This window comes from Mangifera indica, chromosome 10 (genome assembly GCF_011075055.1).
Source record: "Mangifera indica cultivar Alphonso chromosome 10, CATAS_Mindica_2.1, whole genome shotgun sequence".
In the NCBI taxonomy this organism is placed as follows: Eukaryota; Viridiplantae; Streptophyta; class Magnoliopsida; order Sapindales; family Anacardiaceae; genus Mangifera; species Mangifera indica.
The window spans coordinates 8006453-8019286 of record NC_058146.1 but is presented as its reverse complement, the minus strand read 5'-3'; the positions used below and the strand labels follow the sequence as shown (position 1 = coordinate 8019286).

The following is a 12834-nucleotide window of genomic DNA, read 5'->3' as shown; positions in this document are numbered from 1 at the left end:
TAATTATTGTAACACATTATAGGAGATTCTTTTTATTATACAAATAACATTCGTTATGGAAGCAGGATTGATCAATAACAAGCAACTGATTTACAAGAAAAAAAATTACTTTCTTGGAACTTATTAAAAAATCTACTATCTCCAACATCACAACTCCATATTTTACATCATAAGTTAAACTAAGCTATTAATCTTCCTATTTCAATTAATTCTATCGCCCTGTGATTTCTGAAAATGGAGTAAGCTGGCTTCCTGCAAGAGAGTGATCCAATTCACTGACGGATGAAGGCATGGCTGGCCATACAAATGAAGGCCTCTCTGTTGGCACCTCTGGTACTTTTGCCTCTCCTGATAACACCTGCAAAACCAATTTCATCGATGGCCTCTGGTGAGGATTCGGATGGCAACAAGCCAAGCCTAGAATCAAAATATACTCCATTTCTTCCTCTGAAAAATTACCCTCCAATCTTGAATCCGCAGCATCAAGAATCCTCCCCTTCTGGTGAAGCTCCCAGAGCCCATGCACAATGCTGTTGTTATAATTGTTTTGTTCACATTGATTTCCAGGCTTCCTTCCGCAAACAACTTCCATGATCAGCACCCCAAATGCATAAACATCTGTTTCCACTGTGGCTCTCCCTGTCAGGAAAATCTCCGGCGCCATGTATCCTGGAGTTCCAGCGATCTCATTCGTTGAGTGATGAGTTTTCTGATCCTGGATCGTTCGTGCCAGCCCGAAATCCCCCAACCTCGCTTTGAAATCTGAATCGAGCAATATGTTGCTTGCCTTGATATCTCTGTGAAGCACCCTTTTCTCACACCCATCGTGGAGATACTCCAGGGCCTGAGCAGTTCCATGGATTATGCTGACTCTTGTTTCCCAATTCAGAGTTGATTCATCCAATCCTGTCTTCTCGTCAACGAATATGAACTTGTCTAAGCTTCCATTAGGCATGTACTCGTACACAAGAAGGAGCTCACGTTTCTCGTAGCACCAACCAATAAGTTTGACGAGGCTTCTGTGCCTCAGGCTGCCGATCGTTGTAACTTCTGCAATGAATTCTTGCTTGCCATGTCTTGATGTCTCCGAAACTCGTTTAACTGCTATCTCTCTATTCTTCCAGGTTCCCTTGTAGACAGTTCCGAATCCGCCTTTTCCCAGCTTGTTCTTGGGGTTGAATCTCCCTGTTGCTTTCTTTAGCTCTTCAGTTTGACTTTTTCGGGGCCATAGTGAAGTCATTTATATGACTCTCGATTCGTTCTACATCCTTGAGCTCCTCGAGTTCATGTTTTCTTCTTCTATACAAGCAAAATCCGACGCCGGTTAACAAAAGAAGAACCACAGCAACTACAACCCCCATCCAAACCCAATTTAGATTTCTCTTTTTATCAATGTCCGTACCACGAAATTCCCAGGATAAAACACAATTCGACTGGACAAAATTGCTTGTTGACGCTGAGAATCCCACGAAAACCTTTTCTGGGAGATACTGAGAGAGATCAATATTCTGAGAAAGCACTTGATTCAGCTCCATGAACTCATATCCCACAAAAGCAATCATGTTTTTTCCATCATACTCAACACGCACAGTTATATTTTTACCGGAGGAAAGCTTGACGCTTAAAGGAACTTGATCCTTGGAGAAAATACTGTTGACATTCAAGCCAATATGATTATCATCAATATCTTCGGAAAAGCTCTTCCTGGTGTCAAACTCAACTGCGACAATTTGTGCTTCCAAGGATCCATTTGTACTAGAATTCACAATGCCCAGCCATTGACCTTCACTGTTCTTGGGAAGATCAGGCTTTCCGGTGATTATAAAGGCCAAGCCTTCGCCGCCAGGATTAGACTGATTAGCGATGTTGAGTTTAAAAGTGGGCTGAAAGTAGCAGTGGTTTTTTTTTTCATTTATTCTCCACAAAGTAAATGGATCTCTGTAGAAGGATGGTCCGATAGATTATTCATACGATCTCCGCTGAGATCGTATGTTAATTGGATGGCATTTCTATTTATGCCTGAATCGAACGTTCTGAGCTCATTAATGCGTTCATAATGGAAGTCGGAAAAATTGAAATGATGTAAGCTTTTGCAGCTTACATGGGGAAAAGAAGACATCCTTATGAAAGCTGCAAATATCAGAAGCTTAAATACCAGAGAAAAGCTCATAATGAGATGAAAGAATGGAGGTTGAATATGATGGTGAAGTAATGATAATTATATAACTCAAATGCAGGGGGACAATTTCCATGCATTTTCGCTGAATATTTGAACTATTGCATATACAAACATTTGAACACATTGTTTTTTACAATTCAATTCCTTGTATTTTGGTTGACCTGTATAATATATACATATATATATATATATATATATATATATATATATATATATATATATATATATAAATTCAATGAATAATATCTGTTTTGTGCTCAAATACGAAGAATATCTGCCTAATCATATATATAATTATAGGGATAAAGACACTTCAAAGTGTCGAATTATAATTTTTTTTTATTAAAGGGATTTTTTTCAGACCTGACAAAATTTAATGTAATTTATTAATTTGATTAGAAAATAGATTAAAATTATGATTTTTGATACAAAAAGTAATTTAGATCAAATTGAGTCTTAAAAAATCAGATTGGATTATGGTTGACACGATATCAACTCAAATTAACCTAAAACTTTTAAACAAAATATTGTGCACCATCATAATAGTAATAAAAACCAATATTCTTTTTTTTTTTCATTTGACATAAAAGGTTTCAATATGTAAAATCTATATTCGTTAATTTGAATCAACAAAGAAATCGATATTATATCACTAAACACAAAATATGCATTACTCAAAGACATTTATTTTAATTTAAAAACTCTTTTTGAAAGACTTATAAAAAAACTATTTTTTTTTTGTTTATGTGTTATAAGTATTATTGATTTGAAATTATTATTTTTGATGTGTTATATTCATACACTTATTAATGATTTGAACATTTATGACAATCACATTCATTATATGAATTAAAAGATTAAAATTTTTAAATGTTTGATAAGTATTTGTCAATTTTATTAGTTATTAGTTGCATTATTTTGAAATTAAAATTGTAGATTTATTTGAGTTATTGATTATGATATTTTATTTTTTTATCTTTATAAATGATCATATAAAGAGACAATAAATAAATTATTACATAGCATTTGGTTTGGGTAATATTTTATTACAAAAAAATAAAAGATGACCACAAAGATAGATACCCTAGAAAATTACTCAATATAAATTATTACTATATTTAATAAAAATTAATAGGTATAAATAATTATTGTGTTTGGTTGAGTATAATAAAAAAAATATTAAGATATAATTTTAATTAAATGTCTTTGAATATAATTATTTTATAATATTTTTTATATTACTTGTTATAATAATTGAAAATAAAAGTAATTTTATCCTTAAATTTAATAAATAAGGATATAATAATAATAAAGTCAAGATTATTTTAGTAATCTGTTGATACATAAGATAGAAGTAGTAATCAAATTATATTTTATATTATCTACTATATCAATATTGGTAATAAAAGATTACTAGAGTTTTTTATTAATAACAAACCCAGTAAAGTAATGTTAATAATAAACGATAGATTACTAGGATAATATTTCAATATAGTGAATCAAATGCCCTCGTAGTATTTACTTGAAATAGACTAATTTTGTTTTAAAAAAATGTTATATCATGTCAAAATATTTTTTTGTGTATTATTATATAACAAATCGTGTTATTTCTTGAAATTTGACAAAATGTATTTTCTCGGAACAAATCATGTTGTTATATATATTTTGATATAACTTTATTTATTATATAGTTTGAGTTATTTATGGTCGGGTCAAGTGAACAAAAAATATTTCATTTCAATTTAGGGTTAAAAATTTAGATACAATTCTATTTTGGGCCGAGTTAAGGTTTATAGTCTTTGTTTCGAAACTCAATTGACATGACACATATATGAGCAAATCACATGAAGTGTTAGGTCTAATTTTTTTATATTGAAAAGAATAAACTCTTAAATTTTTCTATCAAAATGATCGAACTCTTATGTTTTTTAAAATAATTAAACTTTTAAATTTTTTTATAAAACAAACTAAACATTTAGTATTTTTTTTATTGAAGTTATCAAATAAACACAATTAAGTAATATTATTTGTTTTATTTTATTTTAAAAGAAAGATAATTAGTTTGATATTTTTAACAAAAAATAGAAAAGATTTACTTAATTTAATAAAAAAATCTAAAAATTTAGTTGGTTCAGCAAAAAAATTTAAAAGTTTCTTCTCATCAACAAATAAAACAAAGCTACATGTATTATTAATCCTATAATCTGATTACTAGTTTATTTATTTATTTTTGAATATGAGATCATTGTTGCTGTGGCTATCTTGTATTAGATGCCTACTCCGGCTTATGTACTAGTCATTCATATATATATATATATATATATATATATATATATATATATATACACACATACATACATACATACGCGCATAATTTTTTTGATTTTTGAAAATCAGAATTAATTTTCTTTGACGTGGATAGAACCCTAAAAGTAGACATTTCAGTTAAATATCTCAAACTGAAAATTCAAAAGATTTTTTCTTTTAATAAATTTATAATGCCTGAAATGTCAATAAGAGCTTTGTGAAAATCAAAATATGCGCAGAGAAGAATATATTCAGATCGAAATATATAAAGGAACTTTAATTTATTGATAATTACATGAATAATTAATCCAAAATAATAATCATTTTTTTTAAAATAAATTAACTTTTAATGAGAAATTATATCTAAGGATCACTCTTTTAGGATCAAACAAATTATATCGGATAAGTTAAATATTGAATTTAATGATTAGTTTTATAATTATTATATTAAATATAATTTGATGTTGAAATATTATTATTATAAAATTAACATCATATTCATTTATATACATAGTTATCTCTTTTATCACCTCATTTACCTTTTAGGATAACTTTCCCACGGCAGTAGTTGAACTATTGTTCAATTGGTAAAAAGTGACAAAGGGGTTAGAATTCTTATTTTAAAATAAAAATTTTTTCTACAAACTTGAATTTTCCTTTAATTATATTATTCTAGATTACTGTGCAAATATAATTGAAGCCGAGGAGAAGAAAGGTGCAGTTTGTCTTGCTTTTTGCCTCTTGTGGGAAGGCCAAATGATATTAATTCAAATTTGTTTTTGCTTTCATGAAAACGAAGTTTCCTTCGTCTCTTCCTTTTACCCAATATATTCAATTGTCTAATCACTTAGACATTTGTTTCATCCAATAGTCCAAACTTCGAGGGTAGTTCTCAAGGAAGTTAAAGATAAGTTAAATGTTTATTTATCTTGTGGACAAATATACAGGACAATGTTTTTTCTATTGCCTCTTTGTTGTGGATAATGTAGTTCTCGAGGATCCAACAACACCAAAAATTTCTAAAATTGATTACTTATTTTTTGAATTAAAAATATATATAATAATATAAAATTATATAATAATATATATAAATATATATTTAAAATACATACATATAAAATTTAAAAGTTATTATATTAATTTATTAACTTCGAAGATAGTTCTCAAGAAAGTTAAAGATAAGTTAAATGTTTATTTATCTTTTGGATAAATATACAGGACAATGTATATTCCATTGTCTCTTTGTTGTGGATAAAGTAGTTCTCAAGGATCCAATAACACCAAAAATTTCTAAATATGATTACTTATTTTTTGAATTAAAAATATATATAATAATATAAAATTATATAATAATATATTTAAAAATATATTTAAAATAGATATATATAATATTTATAAATTATTATATTAATTTATTAACTCCGACGGTAGTTCTTAAGGAAGTTAAAGATAAGTTAAATGTTTATTTATCTTTTGGACAAATATACAGGACAATATATATTTCATTGTCTCTTTGTTGTGGATAATGTAGTTCTCAAGGATCCAGTAACACCAAAAATTCTTAAACGTGATTACTTATTTTTTGAACTAAAAATATTATTATATAATAATACATATAAATATATATTTAAAATAAATACATATAATATTTATAAGTTATTATATTAATTTATTATAAATAAGATTTGGTTGTATAAAAAATTTTATTATATAATAAATTCTTTTGTATCTAACTTTATATTATTCATTCCATTATAAACAATAATGACTATCACAAAAAATAAATTTGAATAGGTGGAATGTCTATTTCCATTATTCAATTTTTTGGAAGGTCTTTATATATCTGTCGACCTCTTTTGTTAAAGAAAATCGTTTAATTTCTTAACACTAGCTGTTTTTAATAAAATTATGAAGCTACCCAATTTATTATGTCTTTATTCAAATTGATTGTAATTTTTCAGGCTAAAAGCTAGGGTTTCAAAAGATGAAAAGATTAAACCCTATCGGAGCTATTCAAAATGTGAAGACGAAGGGTTGTTATTATTTAGAAGATGCAAAGATTGAGATCAAATGACTATCTAGATTCTTACAACCCTGCCTGCTGGATAGGTTCTTTTGACGCCACAATCGGCGTGACAGTAGCTTTGGCTCTATTCTGACTCGCTGTACTCCGGGTTAGAGTCAAAGCTCTTCAATAGAGCTTGATTCTATTGTGGCACCGGTGGTGCCACAATAGGCTGGCTATTCTGCAGCTGGTGTCGTCTAATGTTAAAAGAACATGTCATGTTTCACCCTTCTTCTGGTGAAACAAATTCACATGTTTCGGTGCCAAAATAGATCTCCTATTATGATGACATTTTAGTGAATCAAGGCCTCTTCTGTTTCGGCAAAGCAGAAGGGGTTCTTTCGATGCCGTCGGAGCCAGAATAGCCCAATTCTTTCCTACAATAGCTTATGAAATATGCAATAGAAAGGATGTCATATGACTTTATCATGAGGCACACCCAGCTAAATATGTTCTTAGAGTGGCGATTCTGTCTCGGAATCCTTATGGAAAGGCGCCATTCATGTCACTAGAAATATCTGACGCAAGACCCAAAGGAATGGTCTGTTGTATTCTTACTGGATTTGTTAAAAAATCGTTGAATTGACAAATGCAATATGTACGATTGAATGTAGTAGTTTTTGGTTATGCCATTTCAAACAGGTCTTCTAGGCGGATGCTTCCTGCTGAGTCTCCAAGTAGGTTGCTGGCAAAAGAGAGCCTATTTGTATAATTTTCCCATCAAAGTTAAATGCTGCAGGCTCGAGGTGATAAGTTGAACTGTAGAGAAGCCAATTTTTCTATCCAACAAGTGTCAATGTGTAGAGAACATAGAACGCAAGTTCATCTCCAGTTGTGTTTTAAAAGCATTTTTACAGTTTTAGATTAACATGTAAACCACCTAAAATTCCCCATATTTCTGTGGAAATCCGGTGAATGCCTAAATTTTATGGTGCTTCATGTGAGGAGAAGGAAGATTGTTTGTGAGACCTGTGAGGGTGACAATTGTGAGAAGGAACCACGGACGTGGTTGTTAAATTTTTTTAATATTATTTTACCTTCCATGTATTAGCATTGCATTGGTTAGGTTTTTAAATATTTTTTAATTCATTAACAGAAGTAAATGATGAATAGGTAAATAGATTTTTTTAACTTAAAGGTGAAAATTGGCATTTCGTGAAAGTTCATATGGAAAGTAGTCGTTTAACCTTTGGAATATTAGCAATACATGTTAATTTTTGTACTGTTTTGTCTTGCCTGCACGATAGAAAAGCAAGGCTGTAAAACCGTCTTGTGTAAGTTTCTCTTTGTTTCCTAAGTTACACCAATTAAAGAAAATTTGTGAATGACACGGTAGAAAATTTTGACAAAAATACGTTCCAAGTCACTGATTTGTCCAATTAATAGAGAGGCAAAGTTTTGAATATATATCTATATATATATATATATATCACTGTTGTTGTTTTAAAAAAATAAATCGTTTAATATGCATGAAAGTATTTTATCAAGATAATGTGTTCCATTCAACAAATGAACAATCGGCAAAAGTACTCACAAGTCTGCGGAAGAATAGACCCAACTGCTCATATGTCTGTTAATTAGCTGGCCGGCCAAACCATTCTTAGTATTTGCCCCAGTTATCAATCTTCAAACTTCAAACATACAATAAATACTTTGATGGTGAACTCTTGCAATTTTAAAAGGCCACATTCTACTAAATTGCAACAACACAACTAGATACAACAAAATTATGCAGAGCCTACTGTTAAGTAAGTATATTTTAGGCAGAAATCTCATATATATAATTCAAGACAGTCAAAATTACGTTTTAAGATTATTAATTTGGTGACTTTGGCTATTTACTTCATGCCAATTAAGAAGTTAGCACAATATTGAAAGTGACAATGATTTTGATATATTAGATAATTGATCCGTACGATTTTAAGAAAAAATCATAAAAGAGAAAAAGTTTTTATCATCCAAAAAAATATGTAGAATGTGACATTGGAAATTGGAACTTTACCACGTTACAATAAGGAATGAGTGTTGCTATGTGTATAAATAATATATATAAATAATATGTATATGATATATACATATAATATATATAAATAATATACATAATTTTGTTAATAAAAGTGTGTGTATCTCTTTTGAGTATACAAATAAATACACAATTGTATATTATTATGTGATTTGATGATTTTAAATTAAAGATAAAATAACATTCAATCACATAATGACATATATATGTCGGTATTCATTTGTGTATTTAAAGTGAGTACATATAGTATTACTCTAATTTTATATATAAATAATAATATGTCATTATGTTATTAAATAATTTTAAATTAAAAATAGAATAACATATGATGATATGATGATATGTCATTATTCATATATTTAATTTTATTAATATGAAAAAGTTAACAAGAACTACCTGTTTTTTCATAATTAATTCAACTTTGTTAAAATTGACTTTTCATCATGAATTATTATTTAAAATATCAATAAAACTATATGTATAATTTTGTATATAAATAATGATATGTTATCATGTAATTGAATGTTATTTTATTTTTAATTTTTAATTATCTAATCATATGATTATAGGTTGTGTTTGTGTATAAAATTATATACAAAAATTGTTTATATAATACTACTTTTAAAAGAATAACAAATTAGATGCTATGATGAAATCACTATTTTGAACCCAAATTCGATAAAATAATGATTTTTCATTTATTTAAAGTAATAGAAATAATTACATAAGAGGACTCGGAGATCATTTTTCAAAGAGCAAAAACTTAAAATTAATAATAATAATAATAGTTTTGAGTAGTGATATTTTGCCAACAAGATATGCAATTTGGGAAAAGGAGTTTGTAAACCCTAGAAGTGATATCATGATTGTTAGATATGGAGAGGACATTGATCCAGTCATTGGATTGCAAAGTTGAAGCAACACATGGGTCATAGTGATACTGAATAGTTTGAGGATAAGAGTAAAAAAGGTGGGGGAGAAGTTACGAGAATGATCAAAAGAGTTGGAGTGTAAGAAGGATTCGATGAAGGCACAAATGAAGAAATTTTGTTAGGGTGTTAATGAGGAGAGAATTTTGAAGATTGGGTCTTGTTATTTGGAGACAGAATCAATGATGCAAGAATGAAATATCATCATTGTAATGGTGGGACCTTGTGATTTTTAAGGTTTAGTTGTATAAGAAGTGAGAGTGTTAAGCAGAGGTTGAGAATACAAACATCAATCTAGTTTTGAAAATGTTAAATGAGATTTTACCAATACAAATTACGTTGGAGAGTTTGAGTGTCGTTACACTGTTTTATTCACAAAGAATACCAGCCTAGTTGTAGGGAATTGATTGGGAGACATTTAAGAGTACTATATGGTTATCGACGATGGAGCGAAAAACTAGGAGAGTTGCTTAATCAAGAGATAGTTAGTTTAGAGTTTATATCTTTTTAGTAATTTCAATAAAAAAGTCAGGATAAATTAGTTTAGTAATATGATCTGGATAGTTTCCTAATTTCATAAAAAATGACAAAGTAATAATATATGGTAAAATCAAACAATTATCATTAAAGAAAGGGGTAGACCAGTAGACATATAGACTTTTCAAATTTGGTCCTCTTAATAAAATTCTTGTGAAAAATAGTCATTCCACAGAATAATACAATATATCTCATTTTTCCATAATGTTGAAATTGAACATTAATATAAGATACTTTGACATATAAATGGATGATGAATACATTAATTAGCCAAGGATTAGTCCTTTAAGTTTATTCTCAGATTGTTTTAAGTATTCAAACTGAATAATTATTATATATATTTAGGTGTATGTATAAATTCATAACAACAAATATGAATTAAGATTGATTCGAGTGAAAACTAAATAATTATTTATTAAACATTTTTGATAAATAATTAGGAGAAAAGGTGAATGCACAACTAAGAGAGATAGGTTCATAGAGTTGTTTCGAGAGATTTTTAGAGATGTATGTGGTATGTTAAATAATTGAGAGGTGTTTGAGAAAGAGGTTAAATCAGGGCATGATATCATGAGCATGTACTTTATTTATGAAAGCTAACCATGAAGACAATTTAAGATAGGCTTGAGGTGGTCTAAAAACATATCTTAGAGTTATGAATATAAACTTATTGTTGCTAAATCGATTCATAGATGTTTTTTGAGCACAAAGTGATAAGACATAGAGATTTTATAGAACACATATGAAACCTAATGCTTCCTAGAGTGCATATATAATATATATAGATCCTGATATATAAATGAGAGGATATATTTTTTTAAAAAGTATAATAAAAAAACATCTGTGACATAGACCATATACTTGTAGAAGATATTATATTTACATAAAAGATATATTGTTCATTGTATATATTGTGCACATTTTAAAATAAAGAGAAGTGTGCATTCATGGAGAAGCATTATAAGAGAAAGTTCATAGGTGAACGTCTATAAGGAGATACCGAAATAAATTCATACAAACTATAAATTGTGATGGCGCTTAAGAGCTAGCATATAGCAATGCAGCCGCACTAAAATTTCTATTGGCTCTTAAACGAACCATTTGACCAAATCAATTATCAAAAAAAATAATTAATTAATATCTTATTGCATATATAATAGCATGAGTTGTACTGTACGTGATTAAAATTATTCCTACCCAATCTCCAGTCATGAGTTGCTATTTTTAATCTAGTGTAAATGCTACGAGTATACTATATTTTCATCGTCACCTCGTTATTCTTTAGTTAAAATGTTCGGTATTCTTGCAATAGCTGGGTTATTCTACTTTTTCTCACTTTAATAATTCGTCTCCGATTGGTTTGCCAATCAAATCACTTTTCTTATTGTTTACTAGTGAGAAAACTTAAATGGTTACCTCACATCAATATATGGTAATTGATATGTGGTTGAGTTTTGTTTTTAATTTCGTTTTAAGTTTCAATCATAATTTTGCATTTTATATAGATAATTAATATAGACCAAAAGATGATTCTTGTCTTATAAAAGAAGAATTTATGTTCCATGTAAACTACTACACTCTAATTTTAAGCCATATTTATCATCATCAATAAAATTATATTATCATTTTGAATGTATAAATAAATATATATTAATACTTATCATTATATTATTAAATGAGTTTAAATTAAAATAAAACAACACACAATTATATAATAATATATATAAATATATTTATTTATATAATTATAATTCATTCACATAATATTATCCTATCAATATGTGGATCTATTTTAATTATTGTAATCATCACCAGGTGTCGGAAATATATATATTGAGCTTACAAGTGTGAAAATTGAAAGTCATATTACACAAAACTAATTGGCTTAGTGTTAAGGTTCAATTTACACACTTATATACTACTCTTTTATGTTCTATTAATTAGATGTGAGACTTTTTTTTTTTATTAAAGTCTTCAACACCCTCGCTTAAGTGCAAACACCTAGGTTGTTAGACTTGCTGTTTGGCTCAACCAATTTTTGGCTGGATGCATTGTCACTTGTATCCACGAACACTTAGGCTGTTAAACTTGTCATTTTGGTTTGTGCTCTGATACCACGAACAAAATATGACAAAAAAAAAAACTTCACTTATTTACAAATAATCCTCCTTGCAGCTCACTTGAATTTCTGTAATTTTTCCTCCAGCAATGGAAAGAAATCTTTCCCTATAATTCTCACTACTCGAAGTCTATCTCTGAGTAACTCATAATGCTTTAATAAACACATCAACTACCTGATGTTGTGAAGGTACATATTGAATTGCCACAGATTTAAAAGCCACTTACTCATGAATAAAATGCATATCCAGCTCAATGTGCTTTGTCCTTTCATGAAACATAGAATTCGCTGCTAATGAAGCAGTACTCATATTGTCACACCATATTACTGCTTGACCAAACCACTCCAAATCCAATTCACTGAATAATGATCTTAACCATGCAACTTCTATAGTTGCTTGACTGAGTGCCTTGTATTCTGATTCAGTGGATGATAGAGCCATTACTCTTTGTTTTTTAGAGCTCTACTGAACCAGATTACCTCAAAGGTAAATGCAATAGCCGCTTGTGGATCTTTTATCCTCCAAGTTTCCAACCCAATTTGAATCTAAAAAAAACCTCCAAATTCAATATCGAAGAAGGCTTAAACATCAAGCCATACTCTAGTGTACCTTGATTGTATTGCAACACTTTTTTTACTGCCTGCCATTGAAGTTGTGTTGGCTCCTTCAAGAAC

General features: G+C 28.9%; 1 pseudogene; it reads right to left on the bottom strand.

The window, feature by feature from the left end:
- Positions 1-210: 210 nt before the first annotated feature.
- LOC123227888 lies at positions 211-12601 on the bottom strand (annotated as a pseudogene).
- Positions 12602-12834: the final 233 nt, after the last annotated feature.